Below are 13,962 nucleotides of genomic sequence, written 5' to 3'. Positions count from 1 at the left end.
AAAGTTTACTTTTGATTTATTCTCTAAAGGCAGGATTTTTCTAGGCAAACCCAAGATGTATGTGAAATATGGGAAAGATATTAAATGGCTTCAAATCATCCTCAAGTACACTGTGGGTACCATTTTAAACACAATTGACATTCTTTTTAGTATCTTTCTGAGAACTCCCTCTAGGCAGCTCTTTGTTAGCTTAGGTCTATTTAACTATTCTTAAAAAAGTTAAAACTGCTTATCTTTGAATACATTTCATAGTTCTATATCTTTACTAAAAGGAACCAAATCGATTAATCATATGTAGTGATATTTTACTATATGTAAGACTGTAAAAAGGATTTAACAAATCCTTCTTGATGATGCAGCTTATAGTATTAGTTTATAAAACCAAGTATGTAGTTTTCAATTTATTCTCAAAACAACTGCTTTATCCGATGCTCCTCTTTTAAAATCATATGAAAGTGTTTGGTTACAAATGTTATATTTTAAAATCAAAATGTTATTTTTCAAGCTAAGTTTATTATTCAGATGGGATGATTTTCCCAAAGTAAGTAAATAGCTGTGTGTGTGTGTGTGTGTGTGTGTGTGTGTGTGTGTGTGTGTGTAACGGATACAGATATGTTCAAATGACTACTGGACCATTTCTATTCGTAGTAGTTTCAAGGCCTAAATATTGTTATCGTTGCCTAGGAATGGTGAAATGGAAGTGGTGGACCTCTTTCTCTACAAATGTACAGATAGATGAAAACCTACTTTAGTTAGTAGCTTGGTTATAAGTCTTAAATTTTAATTTTAAAAAGTATATGATATTTTAATAGAAGAGACTATCTTCCGTTTTTATTTATAAGCTTAAGTTGCATACTGGTGGCATCATTACTTGGTTGAGAAGATCATTCTAGTTTTTATTGCTGTAAGAAGCTAACCTTTTCATTAACTATAATAAAAACTTAATGCTTTTAAAGTGAGAGTAGTTCTTATAAAGGGGTGAAATGATCACATGTGAAAAGTCTGTAGGATGTTTCGGGAGAGGTTACAGCAAGAATGTTGAAAAGTTTTACTCTTTTAACTCAAATTGAAGGGTAGATATTCCAGTTCTGGTACAGCAGAGTATCTACTACTGCTCTAATTCTTTCATAGATAATAAATTCTGGAAAATATGAAAAACAATTATCTAAAGCTTTGGAAAGCCACAGGAAGCAGCCAGATACTGGGCAGAAGTCAAACGTGGAGGATGAAAATAACTTTATGTGAAATTTCCATTGTTATAGCTTTATCTTGAACATCTTGTAGAGTGGCGTCTTAGTCTGATTGTGCTGTTATACCAAAATACTTGAGACTGGGTAGTTTATAAAGAATTGAAATTTATCTCTCTCAGTTTTGGAGACTGGGAAGTCCTTGAGCAAGGCACTGGCATTTGGTGTCTTAGGAGGGTCTTCTTGCTCTGTCCTTACATGGCAGAAGGGGTGAAATGGTATCCTCACATGGCAAGATGTAAAAGGGCAAAAAAAGAAAGAGCACTGAGTTTTTGAGTAACAGAAGAGCAGGACAGAATGAATCCAGTCTCTCAAGCCCTTTTATTTATTTATTTTTAATTTTTTTCTGTTTTATTTATTTTATCTTTTTTTATACTGTACATTCTGGGATACACATGTAGAACGTGCAGGTTTGTTACACAGGTATACACGTGCCATGGTGGTTTGTGAGACCCATCAACTCCTAATCTATATTAGGTATTTCTCCTAATGCTATCCCTTCCTTAGCCCCACAGCCCCTGACAGGCCCTGGTATGTGATGTTCCCCTCCCTGTATCCATGTGTTCTCATTGTTGTACTTCCACTTATGAGTGAGAACATGCGATTTCTGTTAATAGATTTGTGTTTTCTGTTCCTGTGTTAGTTTGTCTTAAGCTCTTTTATAAGGGCTCTGATCCTATCCATGAGAGTGAGAGGTGAAGCTGGCTGGGCTTCTGGGTTGGGTGGGGCCTTCGAGAACTTTTCTTCTAGCTAAAGGATTGTAAACACACCAATCCGTGCTCTGTGTCTAGCTAAAGGTTTGTAAACACACCAATCAGCACTCTGTAAAAACACACTAATCAGTGCTCTGTGTCTAGCTAAAGGTTTGTAAACGCACCAGTCAGCACTGTGTAAAAACTCACCAATCAACAATCTGTGTCTAACTAAAGGTTTGTAAACGCACCAGTCAGCACTGTGTAAAAACTCACCAATCAACAATCTGTGTCTAACTAAAGGTTTGTAAACGCACCAGTCAGCACTCTGTAAAAATGCACCAATCAGCACTCTGTGTCTAGCTAACAGTTTGTAAATGCACCAATCAGTACTCTATAAAAATGCACCAATCAGTGCTCTGTGTCTAGCTAAAGGTTTGTAAACACACCAATCAGCAGTCTGTAAAAATGGACCAGTCAGCACTCTGTAAAATGGACCAATCAGCGCTCTGTAAAATGGACCAATCAGCAGGACGTGGATGGGGCCAAATAAGGGCATAAAAGCTGACCATCTGAGACAGCCCCGGCAATCTGCTGGGGTCCCTTTGTGCGCTGTGGTAGCTTTGTTCTTTCACTCTTCACAATGAAGTCTTTCTGGCTCACTCTCTGGGTGCGCACTGCCTTTATGAGCTCTAATATTCACCATGAAGGTCTGAAGCTTCACTCCTGAGGCCAGTGAGACCACAAACCCACAGGGAGGAACGAACAACTCCGGAGGCGCCACCTTTAAGAGCTGTAACACTCACTGTGAAGGTCTGCGGCTTCACTCCTGAAGTCAGAAAGACCATGAACCCACCAGAAGGAAGAAACTCTGTACACATCTGAACATCTGAAGGAATAAACTCTGGACACACCATCTTTAAGAACTGTAACACTCACCGCGAGGGTCAGCAGCTTGATTCTTGAAGTCAGTAAGACCAAGAACCTACCAGAAGGAACCAATTCTGGACATAAGAGTTCCACCTTCATGACTTAATCACCTCTGGAAGGCTCCCCCAGTCTTAGTACTATCACACTATTTAATTTCAACACATGAGTTTAGGGGGATACATTCAGGTTATAGTCGTTGGCTAACATTTGATAACATTTCTCATTTTTGGTGACTTGAAGAGCTAGGGAACAAAGATTGGGTCAATCATAGGTAGTAGAAATGTATGGAAGAAATTCCAGGAAGGGAAGATCCAGAAGGCAAGGGAGGAAACCCATATGCTGTGTATAAACTCTACCCAAATTTCTGGCTGATCCCTGCACCTTCTAGTATGGTGGAGTATTGAAGCGTTCCAACTAAGACTAAAAACTGAAATTTGAGCTCCAGCCTTTGCCCAGGAGACAGAGTTTTCTGTTTGAATTTAGGCATATTATTAATAAATGCCTGCTAAAACAGCAACAAAAACAAAACAACCCTCTTTAGAAGAATGTAAGAACACAGAATGTTGACTATATACAGGTCCCAAAGTCCGGAATACAAGCTTGCTTTTTTTCCCAAAGGGAGACATTTTCTCATCCCTTAAGGCTGCTTGCTGCAAACAAAGCCCTGAGAATGGCCCTAGTATTGAGATGTCAGGGCTTGAATGCTTGTCATTTCCTGTAAGAACTCTTGTTCAGGGACTCTCAGAGCCAGAACACTTTGCCTCTCTCCACACCCATTGTTCTATTCCCCTACTTTAAACTGGTCAGTGATAAGAAAGAAAAAGTTACTGAGACAAAGAATGAAAAGACCTTGGAAAGAACTGAAGGCATTAACCGGGAGTTCTTGGGCTGTATGAGGGAGAGGACAATTCTAACTATTCCAAAAATGGTAACTGGTTTACCGGGTAATATTTTCCTAATCCCATACATTTGTTAGTGATTATGTTCAGAAATTCAATATAAGCAAAGAAACAAATATATAAGTTAAAGTGCCATTAATTTAGGAAGACAGTATTTCAAATATTTGAAACCTAACTGTAGTTTTCAGTTGGCATGATTTCTTGCATTCTTATAACTTTGCAATATTAAACTACTTGGTGATTATTTTGTAAATGTAATCTACTGCTGAGTTCTTTTTTTTTTTTTTTTTTTTGTGGCGGAGTTTTGCTCTGTCACCCAGACTGGAGTGCAGTGGCGCCATCTCAGCTCACTGCAAGCTCCGCCTCCTGGGTTCACACCATTCTCCTGCCTCAGCCTCCCAGGTAGCTGGGACTACTGGCACCCGCCAGCACGCCTGGCGAATTTTTTGTATTTTTAGTAGAGATAGGATTTCACCGTGTTAGCCAGGATGGTCTCGATCTCCTGACCTCATGATCCGCCTGCCTTGGCCTCCCAAAGTGCTGGGATTAAAGGCGTGAGCCACTGTGCCTTGCCAACTGCTGAGTTCTAAAGCAATTTTTAATTGCTTCCCTTTTGTGGAGGATCTAAAAGAAACCATTACGTAATAATTGGTGTAAATAATCTAGTAATTATCATTCTTAGAAAGTTTGTTAACTAAAAAGTAAACTTATTTTAATGACATGTCAGCTCTTTTAGCAAGTGTCAACTTGAGTTTATATGCTCTTTAGAAGGTAAGATGTAGTGTATGGACTTTGCTGATTACTTATGCAAGCTATTTAAGAAACTGACAGTTAATATTTTTGTTAACTTAGCGTAATTATAATCAATTAAGGAAGGCAATAAAAATATTTATTTTGTAAATTTTAATCAAGAATATCTATACTGAAAGAGTATAATTATAGATATTTTTTCATAGAAAAATATTTTATTATGCTGTCAAACAGGAAATGTATCATAACAACTTTAGACATTTTAATCTAGCTGATAATACTTCCAGCATAGCAAGAAACTAATATTTTGGTAGAATAATTAGATACAGAAAACATAAAAAATGCGACCCAGAGAGACATTTTACATAAGCTATATGTAAAAAAGAAGATTCAAGTTAATAAATTTCTTTTAAAAACACCTGGTGTTAATTATCTCTAATTTCCTTTTCCACTTCTAAATATAATATCGTATCTATGTGTATCATATACATTTGGATATACTATGGATAGTTCAAATGTTTTCCAACTGCAGTAGTAAAAATAAAATGTAACATATCCTATAACTTGTGTGATAAACTTTTGACACAGATTTTCTTAACAGAACACATGGGATCCAAGGATCATAAGCGAACACAAAAAATGTTGACAGGATGTCCTAGTTGTCAACAGCTATTTGTGTTGACATAGTCAAATGAAAACATCTGGGAAGAAGAGCTCCAGGGGAAAGCCAAAGAGATTAACAGATAATCTGATAAATTTGTCTATTAAGCACGGTCAAAAGGTGTTTGACAAATCTGTTGATATGTTAGTAAAATTAGCTTAAGGTGCATGGAAAATTAAGATTTTTAAGATTTGTTATAGAATTTATTATTGCAGACAAATAAACACTTTGTGTCCTCCTTCTGAAGGGAAGAGTATTATATTTGGCTTGGTTTGACCAATGAAACGTGATGACACACATCCCATCAGAGCAGAAACTTTAAATGTAAGAATGTGATTCAGCTTAACTTTCCATTTTTTCACCCCATGAGTGGCATGTTCCAAATTGGACTTTCTCTTTTAACATAGTCCACAGTATAGAAAAGATACATGGAGCATACTTGAAGGTAACTCGTATCTAACATGACCTGACATAACTCATGACCAACATGACCAACATATCCAATATAGAACCTGACATAACTCATGACCAACATATCCAACAAAGCCCCACCCTTTTTTAAAAAAACACATATTGGGACATTATCATTATAATAAATTATCTTGTTAATTTATTAGTGTACATGTGTATGGCTGGTACCATCCTACTGAAATGTGATAGATCCAACTATGTGACCACCCTCATGAAATTAATTAACAATTTCTCTCTATTCAGTTTCCTTGATTTACTTTTATTCACTGTCTTGATGACTCCTTGATGTGAAAATTTAGCTTGCTGCACCAGAATCTAAGCTCAAGTGTCTTACGACCAGAGTAGCTTCACCACCTAGAACTGTTCTTGGCACAGATTAGGTGATGAGATTCATGAAAATCGTAAGTAGATGAATACATTGAGTACATGATAAAAAAGATAAAGGATATAAATTCATAACATTTTAGGGCTGGAAAGGACATTTGTAATCATTTAGTTGAATGTGATTAGCTCTGAGCGAGACAACTGAGGCCCAGGGAGCACAGCTAATTATTGGAAGAATTGGGACTAATTACTTAGCTGTCATCTAATTTACATTTCACTATGCCACATTGTGTCCTTTGTAAGTAAATGAATTTCTTCTTTTAGTCTTCATTTTACTGTGTCCCTATGTCTATTATCCCTGTAATATTTTTGGTCTATTGTAAATGCTTCATAAGCTTATTTAATTAATACATGAATAAGTAATGAATAATGTAATAATATATATTGATAAATTCTATGACCTGGTAACATGTGGACTGCTTCAACTCGTACTTGCTGTGGGGGAACCTTTGATTATTATCTCTGGTATACAGTAGTATTGAAATATTTTCTTTTCATCATAGAAAGACTGTGTTTGTGTGTTTCAATGACAACATCTTTTAAGGTCAGGGTGTCTAATAGGAACACCAAGTAGGGAGTCCCTGAAAAGAAAATGATCAGATTCTTCCTCAAATGACACTTTTATTTGGAAACTTCCTGCATATTCTTGCGCAAGATAGGATATGATAATTCTTGAAGGAGGGTTGCTGGCTGTACATAGGGTGCAGCCACCCTTTGAACATCTGCACTTCCCATATGTTCTTCCCCTGAAAGTGCTGTGCTCCAGCCTAGTGCTGATCAGCCCACACAGTGCTAATCAGGGCACAGCAATGCCAGAGCATGTGGACCCAATTAAGGGCACTGCGGCCCACATGTCCATCATGACTGTTGGCAGCATGACCTCACATCCTCAGAGCCTCACACACGCAATCTGGCAGAGGTGAGTGCCCCGCTGCATTCCACTCTCAAAACATCCATCCTTGTCACCTTCTGCTTGCCTGTCAGAAACCTTGCCTGTCAGAACGGCGAGCAATAGCTCAGAGAGGTGAACTGGGCCCATGATGACTAACAGGTGCTGGATTGCTGACACTGGCACAATTTGGAGACCCTTAAAAAATAAATCTTAAACGCCGTCCAAGTCACTAGGAAGGTGGATTTAATGAGGTGGAGCTGTATGAATATTGACATCTTAGCTCACGTTAAACCTGCATATACAACCAGTTGTGCAAAATCTCCTTTAGCCAGTTCTGAATATGGCAGAAAACTTTATTTGGGAGTGGAAAAAACATTTAGATTAAAATACAGTTACAAAGAAAGAAATGTAGGCACCTCATATCTGCATTTAGGCACTATCATTTCTATTGTTTTGTTTGGTCACCTACATTAAGGCAAAGAAGACAGAAAAACAACGTCATTCATGCATTCATCCATTTATTCATTAATAGTGAGTTTTTTGTTCATCTTACAATGGACCGGGCACTGTTTGAATGCCGGAGTTAAGAGTTCCTGTTTCCATGTTGCAGAAAATATAATGAGAAGCCAAAGAAAAAAGATATTGTTATTTTTTCTAATTATCATTCACAATAGAACAGAAAACAATAACATATTCCTCTCAGATCAGTTCATATTATCTTATGTCAGCAAACAGAAGAATGGGAAGAAGTCTATGCTTACAGCTGAAAGCGCCAAAGGATACTGAGATCCAAGGGTCTGGAAGGAAGGAGTCCTTGTGATTAGTGTTTAAACAGCAATTCTTGATCTGAGCCTGGGAGTAAGGGACTGGGAGAGCTGTCTCACAAATGCAGTTAGAACTAAGCCTTTTAGAGAGGAATTATTTTTTTCAGGGACAACAAACTACCTAAATACATTTTCTAAACAGATTTAAAAATGAACAGCAGGAGGACATCTTACCACATCACTGCTTTACCCAGCTTTACAATTGATAGATTTCACTGAAGTTTGCTATTAAGTTTAGTTGTTGGAAAAATAAAGGATGGCAGGGTTTTAGATGAAATACAGGTCAAAGGGGAACTGGACTTTCAGGCAGGTGGAGCAGCAAAGGCATGGAGATGCACATCCAAGGTATCAGGCTGGGTTCGTGGATGAAAATGCAACTCAAGGACAGGGATGGATTCTGCTCACAGGCTTCACTAGGCATCTCTAGGATGTGATAGAGCTTAGAGAGCTGTGCAAACATTGCTTCTCAAGGTCTCTTTGGTAATTCTCATTGGTTGACAGTGGCAGCCAGCAGCACTTGACAAGTGAGACATGTGCATGGTCCTAGGAGCCTTTGGCAAAGGGGGTCCCTGTCTCTGACCTTCTTTCTCAGTCCCGTAAAAACCATACCATTGCCCGGAAATGGTTCATGCTTCTATGTAAACCAGTAATGCTACTCTTTATCAAGCCACATTCTTGGGCCTAGTTTTCATGGTTTTTTCCTGAAATTCTTACATAGTCATGCGTTACCTGTTTCTGCATTGTTAGGACCGAGAGATTTTCCATCTGTGTTCATCCACAGTCATGTTTGGACAAGGTCTACTATAATTGTGAAAGGATAACACAAAATAATAATTGTGTACTAATGATAATCATAATTAATATTTTCTGAGAATTGATGTGAACCAGGCTTTATTTTGACCACAATATCTATGGTAACTATACAGTATTAAAATATCTCTTTTATGGATATGGAAACTGGAGTTCAGAGAGGCCAGAAATGTATTCAAGTTTGGATAGCAAGTCACGGGTAGAGATTGGGCCTAGCTGGAGTCTGAGTGTGGATTGGAAAGGCTGGAACCATATTATGAAGAGTGCTGTGTGCCCTACCACAAGGATGGGGCTTATCCTTTAGGTAATGGGGAGCTACTTAGGAGGTATAAGAGAAGTGACATGTTCATATACAAACTAGGATGGCAGCCATTGCAAAATCGAGGCTTAAAGAAGATAAATAATTTTTTCAAAGGTTATACACCTAGTAAATGGTAGAGCTAACACATTCAAGTATTAATGTTAGCATTAATATTGTAATATTATTACATTATAATTAATGTAATAATGTTTTAACATAAGAAGGCCGATATGTTAAACTCTTATATCCTATGGCTTCTTTTCACCCAAGACATGGAACAAAGGGTAAAATAGGTGGGTCGTCTTCCCAAGGAGGAGAAAGCTGTTGTTTCTCATTGCAGCACTCCAGGGGTTAGTCATTCTGGGTACTTACCTGTGTGGTGTGGGGGTGACGCCAGGATCTGCACTGGCATATAAGCTATTAGTAGCCTCCAAGCTACATTCTGCCTGAGCGATATTTAGGTGGAAGTTGAGGACCACATGGGTAAAACTGTATTGAGCTGAACTGACCCATATGAATTAACATCAGAAGGGAAGTAAGAGAAATCAATGTGGATGACTATTTTAAAAATATTTACATTAATGTTGAGATGATTTTGAAAATAAGCAATTGTCATTATTTGGTATTAACATATTTCATTATGAGCAAGAACTAAATATTCACTTATACACAGATTCTTATCAGTATCTGGAGAATGTATGGGCAATGTCATTTTGCCTAGTTATTGTCAAGGTACTAGACTCTAAAGCTTTGCTACATCCCTTTACTGTCTGCACATCACATCTACTTTGCAAAGGTCAAATATGTCATGTTAGTTTCATGCCTTAGATCCAAAATTTGTTTCTTGCTTTCACTCTTGTCAAGGATGATAAGGCAGTCATGATTTAAGAATGGGGTATTTTGGGTTTTGGTGTCAGAATTCTGACATTCACAGAGCAGTATGACATAGCAGTTTATGTCAAACTCATAAGCATATGTATAAATGGTAGAAAGTGCTTTCTTCAGAATTTTTTGTTAAGAAATATCCAAATTGAATGAAGGTAATCCTGGTAAATATCATTGAAAAGAGAAACCTATGTGTCAGCACAGCATCTGTTAAGATATGTTACCTCATATTTTCACTGAGCCCCCAACCCCCCATATAAAGCAAAATGAAAAAAGTAAAACCAACATCCCCTCCGACTTTCTTTTTTATGGTTAGTAAATCTCATGAAACTCAGAGTGGGATAAATCATTTTTCCCCTAATTGCTTTTATTAGCCTGCTCTTAGTTAACTGTGGTTCTAAGTTCTAAAACAGGCAGCCAGCTACCATTCACATTGGATGCGCAGGACCAGGACTGCAGGTTAGTTCAGGAGGTAACATAGAACAGACCTGTGCACCATGCAAGCAAGTACTCATGTGAAATCAACTACGGAAGATGAGAGGAAACTCAGCCAGGCAGAAAGGATGTATGAAAAGAGTGCAGATTATTTATATAGTGCAGATATAGTGACTACTACATCAGGAAAAGAAATAAAAGAAAAACTAGGAAAATTCACAATTACGAGGGAAGGAGGAAGAAAAGCAAATTTGCCATCCAGAAGAACTGACATGAACATGGTCTGGTATTAGTGTTTGGATGGGCTGGAATAAAAGATCTGCTGTCAGATCAAAGCCTCAAATAGGAAAGAGAGGACACTTGGAATTTTGCAAACTACACACAATCACAAGGTCAAGGTAGGAGCTCGGTTACTGAACTTTGGTTAGAATATAGAATTAGTGTTATTTCAGAGGAATGCTGGATTTTGAAGTTGTTCTCCTTAGGTTTTCACTGTTGGAATTGTAGGAACTATGCCTTGAGTGGGGTCATAGGCGTCAAGCTATATGGATTAGAGTGATTTGGAGAAGAGTGCCAAGTAGATAGTTTAAGATCAAGAATAAATATATTAGGTCAATGTTTTCCATATGGAGTTCAGTGGAAGCCATTATCCTTCAATATGTTCTGAAATCAAATATCTTGGAAAATTTGGGGTCAAGCAAAACTAAAATTGGATGTACTTTTTAACCACATAACTTTCCGAAGAATGTTTAAGGGTGAAATTTATCAGGTGTTTAGCATTTCCAAAATTCACTTCTCTGAAAAGTCTTAATTTTTTTTTTCTTCCCAGGAAATCATGCTCCCGTCTCTGTCATATGTCCCAAACAAGCTTTAGGGAACAGCTCCACATGACGAGGAAAGCCTCAGAGAATACAGTACGGAGACCAGAAAGCCACTCTCAAGGAAGGACCATTAGAACCAAGCCCACAATGCAATGCCTTCCACTGACTGTGACACTGTCAGATGCACAGATCGCCCTCTACTCCCCCATAGCCAGGACATCCGGAAGCATATCTGTCCTAACCTTGGCATAACTCAGTTCACCCACCACCCTCCCTCACTTGCTTCCCACTGCCTTTTGGATTTCTAACCCGCTTTCAGCAAATGCCCTTATCTCCTCTTTTTGCCTTCTTAATTACACTGAAAGATGGATGTGTACTTGGAAACTCACTCTCCATGAAACCTTCACGGTTGGAGGGTTTTCCTTTAACTCCTTGCATACCTAAGGTTAGGGTAACTGTCTCAGTTCCAATTTATTTCTGCTTTCTTTTATTAAAAATCTCTTGCTTTTGATCTTTCTCTCCTCCTCTTGATGAAATCTTGATAGATTCCTGGGAATACACAGCCCAACTCAAACCATTCTTTTCTAAATGTTGAACTGTCTAAATTATGGCTCAGATTGATTCTTCCCTTCACCATCCATGCTTTGACATTAACATTGTGACTTAAACATTCTCATTGATCTTGGCCTCGAGTTCGTTTGTCATTAGTTCTTCCTCTTTTCCACTGCAGCCTTCCACTCTTTTGGCGTGCCCAAACTGTGCTACCTCCTTCCAGTTTCTTACACTTCCTATCCTTCCAGCTCAAATGCTTACACACACTTCTAAGTGCAGTTCAACTTTTTGATGCAATGGTTAAAATAATGGTTTCAAACCCAGATGCATGTTATAATTACCTAGGGAGCTTTTAAATAAACATGAGTTTCAATAAAAGTAAAAGTTAAAACCACAGTGAGATATCACTCACAGTCAGGGTGGTAGCTAAATTTTTTTTAAAAAAAATGGTAACAGCAATGGTGGGCAAGACTGTGGAGAAACGAAACTCTACATATTGCCAGAATTGGAACAACTACCTTGGAATACTCTGTCGGTATCTCCTAAAGCTTAACATACACCTACCCTACCACTCAACAATTCCAATCCTAGGTATGTACTCAAGGAAAATATATGCATATGTCCACCAAGAGATATATGAGAGAAGTTCATCACATTATTATTTAAAACAGGCCTCAAATTGAAACAAACTATATGTCAAGAGGAGGATAGCTAAATAAAAATTGTAGTATTCATTCTATACAATAATTTAAGGAAACAAACTGCAGATAAACAACAAGGATAAATTTCAAGACCTTATGTGGAGTGAAAGAAGCCAGATGCATGAAGAATAAATATTATTTTTCTCTTTAGCCTCCTACCCATGTCCTTTCCCCATTTTTACCCCTTCGTGCCTCTTTCTTTATGCTTTCAACTTAGATGGTGAATCATTCCCTTTTCATTTGGATGCATCTGAAGAGGTCTTTGAATTTCTGCAGGTGAAGAAGGATTGAAGAAGAAAGAAGCTGTCAGCAGTTTGATTTCAGAATAAATCATCTCTATGATTATCAAACCTATTAAACTACCAAGACTGAGAACCTCTTAACTGAATTTTAGTGAGTTATTGTTCTACACATGTGTGATGTTCCTTAACTTTCAGCACATTAAAAATGGTACTCAATCCCAGAAGGAGGCAAGTATTTCCCATATAATGAGGAGATGAAAAAAGAAAATGTTTTAGTGTAGAATTCCAGTCAGCATTCAAGCATATGATAATATCTCTCACCTAAAAATGCAACATTCCCTTTATGTACCACTTCTGGTTATTGTCTTCATTTTTATCCTTCCCTTCAGAGCCTAACTTCTGTGTTATATTTACATGCTTTCTCCAGTTCCCTTTCTCCACTGATCAGCTTCAATTCACTATTAATTCACTCTGATTTTGGCTTCCATTTCCAATGCTCCCCTGAAGTTCTCTGATCAAAGGTTGACCTCCATACTGAAAACTCTCAATGTCACTCCTCTGCACAGTTAATTTTCTCTTACTTGTAACACTCACTTCTCTTAGCTTCCATTGTTCATACTCATGGTTCTCTTCTTACATCATGGGTCACATGTTGTCTTCTTTGCTTACTCTTCTTTCTTTAATCAACTCCAGAATGTACACGTACCAATAGATCTTATGCCTAAGCCCAATACTTTTCAGTTTCAGTGTTCACTCTACAGGCAATCCCTTTTCTTCCAAGGTCATAAGTGCCATAAATAGGTTAGCTCTTCCCAGTTTCACAGAGAGGGCCATATAAACCTCTCCTCTGAACTACAAGTTCATATATCCTTGATACCATCTCATAGCTGGGTTATAAAAATCTCTACTTTCATATGTTCAAAGTTAGGCATGATTTCTCATGCCTACCTGTGGTACCATCAATTCCTCAGGAGTCTAAGCCAGAAAAATGGACACTATTGTTTATTGTGTTCTGTTACTCACACATAGACTGTTACCCACACATAGACTCTATGTGTAAATTTCATTTCATCATATGTGTGCATGTGTGTGTGTGTGTGTGTGCCTACATTCTCCCCCTTTACACAACCATCACCAAAGTCCCAACTATTGACAATTAGTTTGTCCTCATACTGCTAATAAAGATATGCCTGAGACTGGGTAATTTATAAATTAAAGGAGGTTTAATGGGCTCACAGTTTCAGATGGCTGGGGAGGACTCACAATCATGGCAGAAAGTGAAGGAGGAGCAAAGTCACCTCTTAAATGGTGGCAGGCAAGCGAGCTTATGCAAGAGAACTTCCATTTATAAAACCATCAGATCTCATGAGACTTACTCACTACCAGGAGAACAGTACGGGGGAACTGCCTACATGATTCAATTAGCTCCACCTTGCCCTGCCCTTGACACGTGGAGATTATTACA

The sequence above is a fragment of the Chlorocebus sabaeus genome, chromosome 8 (assembly GCF_047675955.1).
Source record: "Chlorocebus sabaeus isolate Y175 chromosome 8, mChlSab1.0.hap1, whole genome shotgun sequence".
Taxonomy (NCBI): Eukaryota; Metazoa; Chordata; class Mammalia; order Primates; family Cercopithecidae; genus Chlorocebus; species Chlorocebus sabaeus.
Note: the sequence above shows the minus strand (reverse complement) of the source record.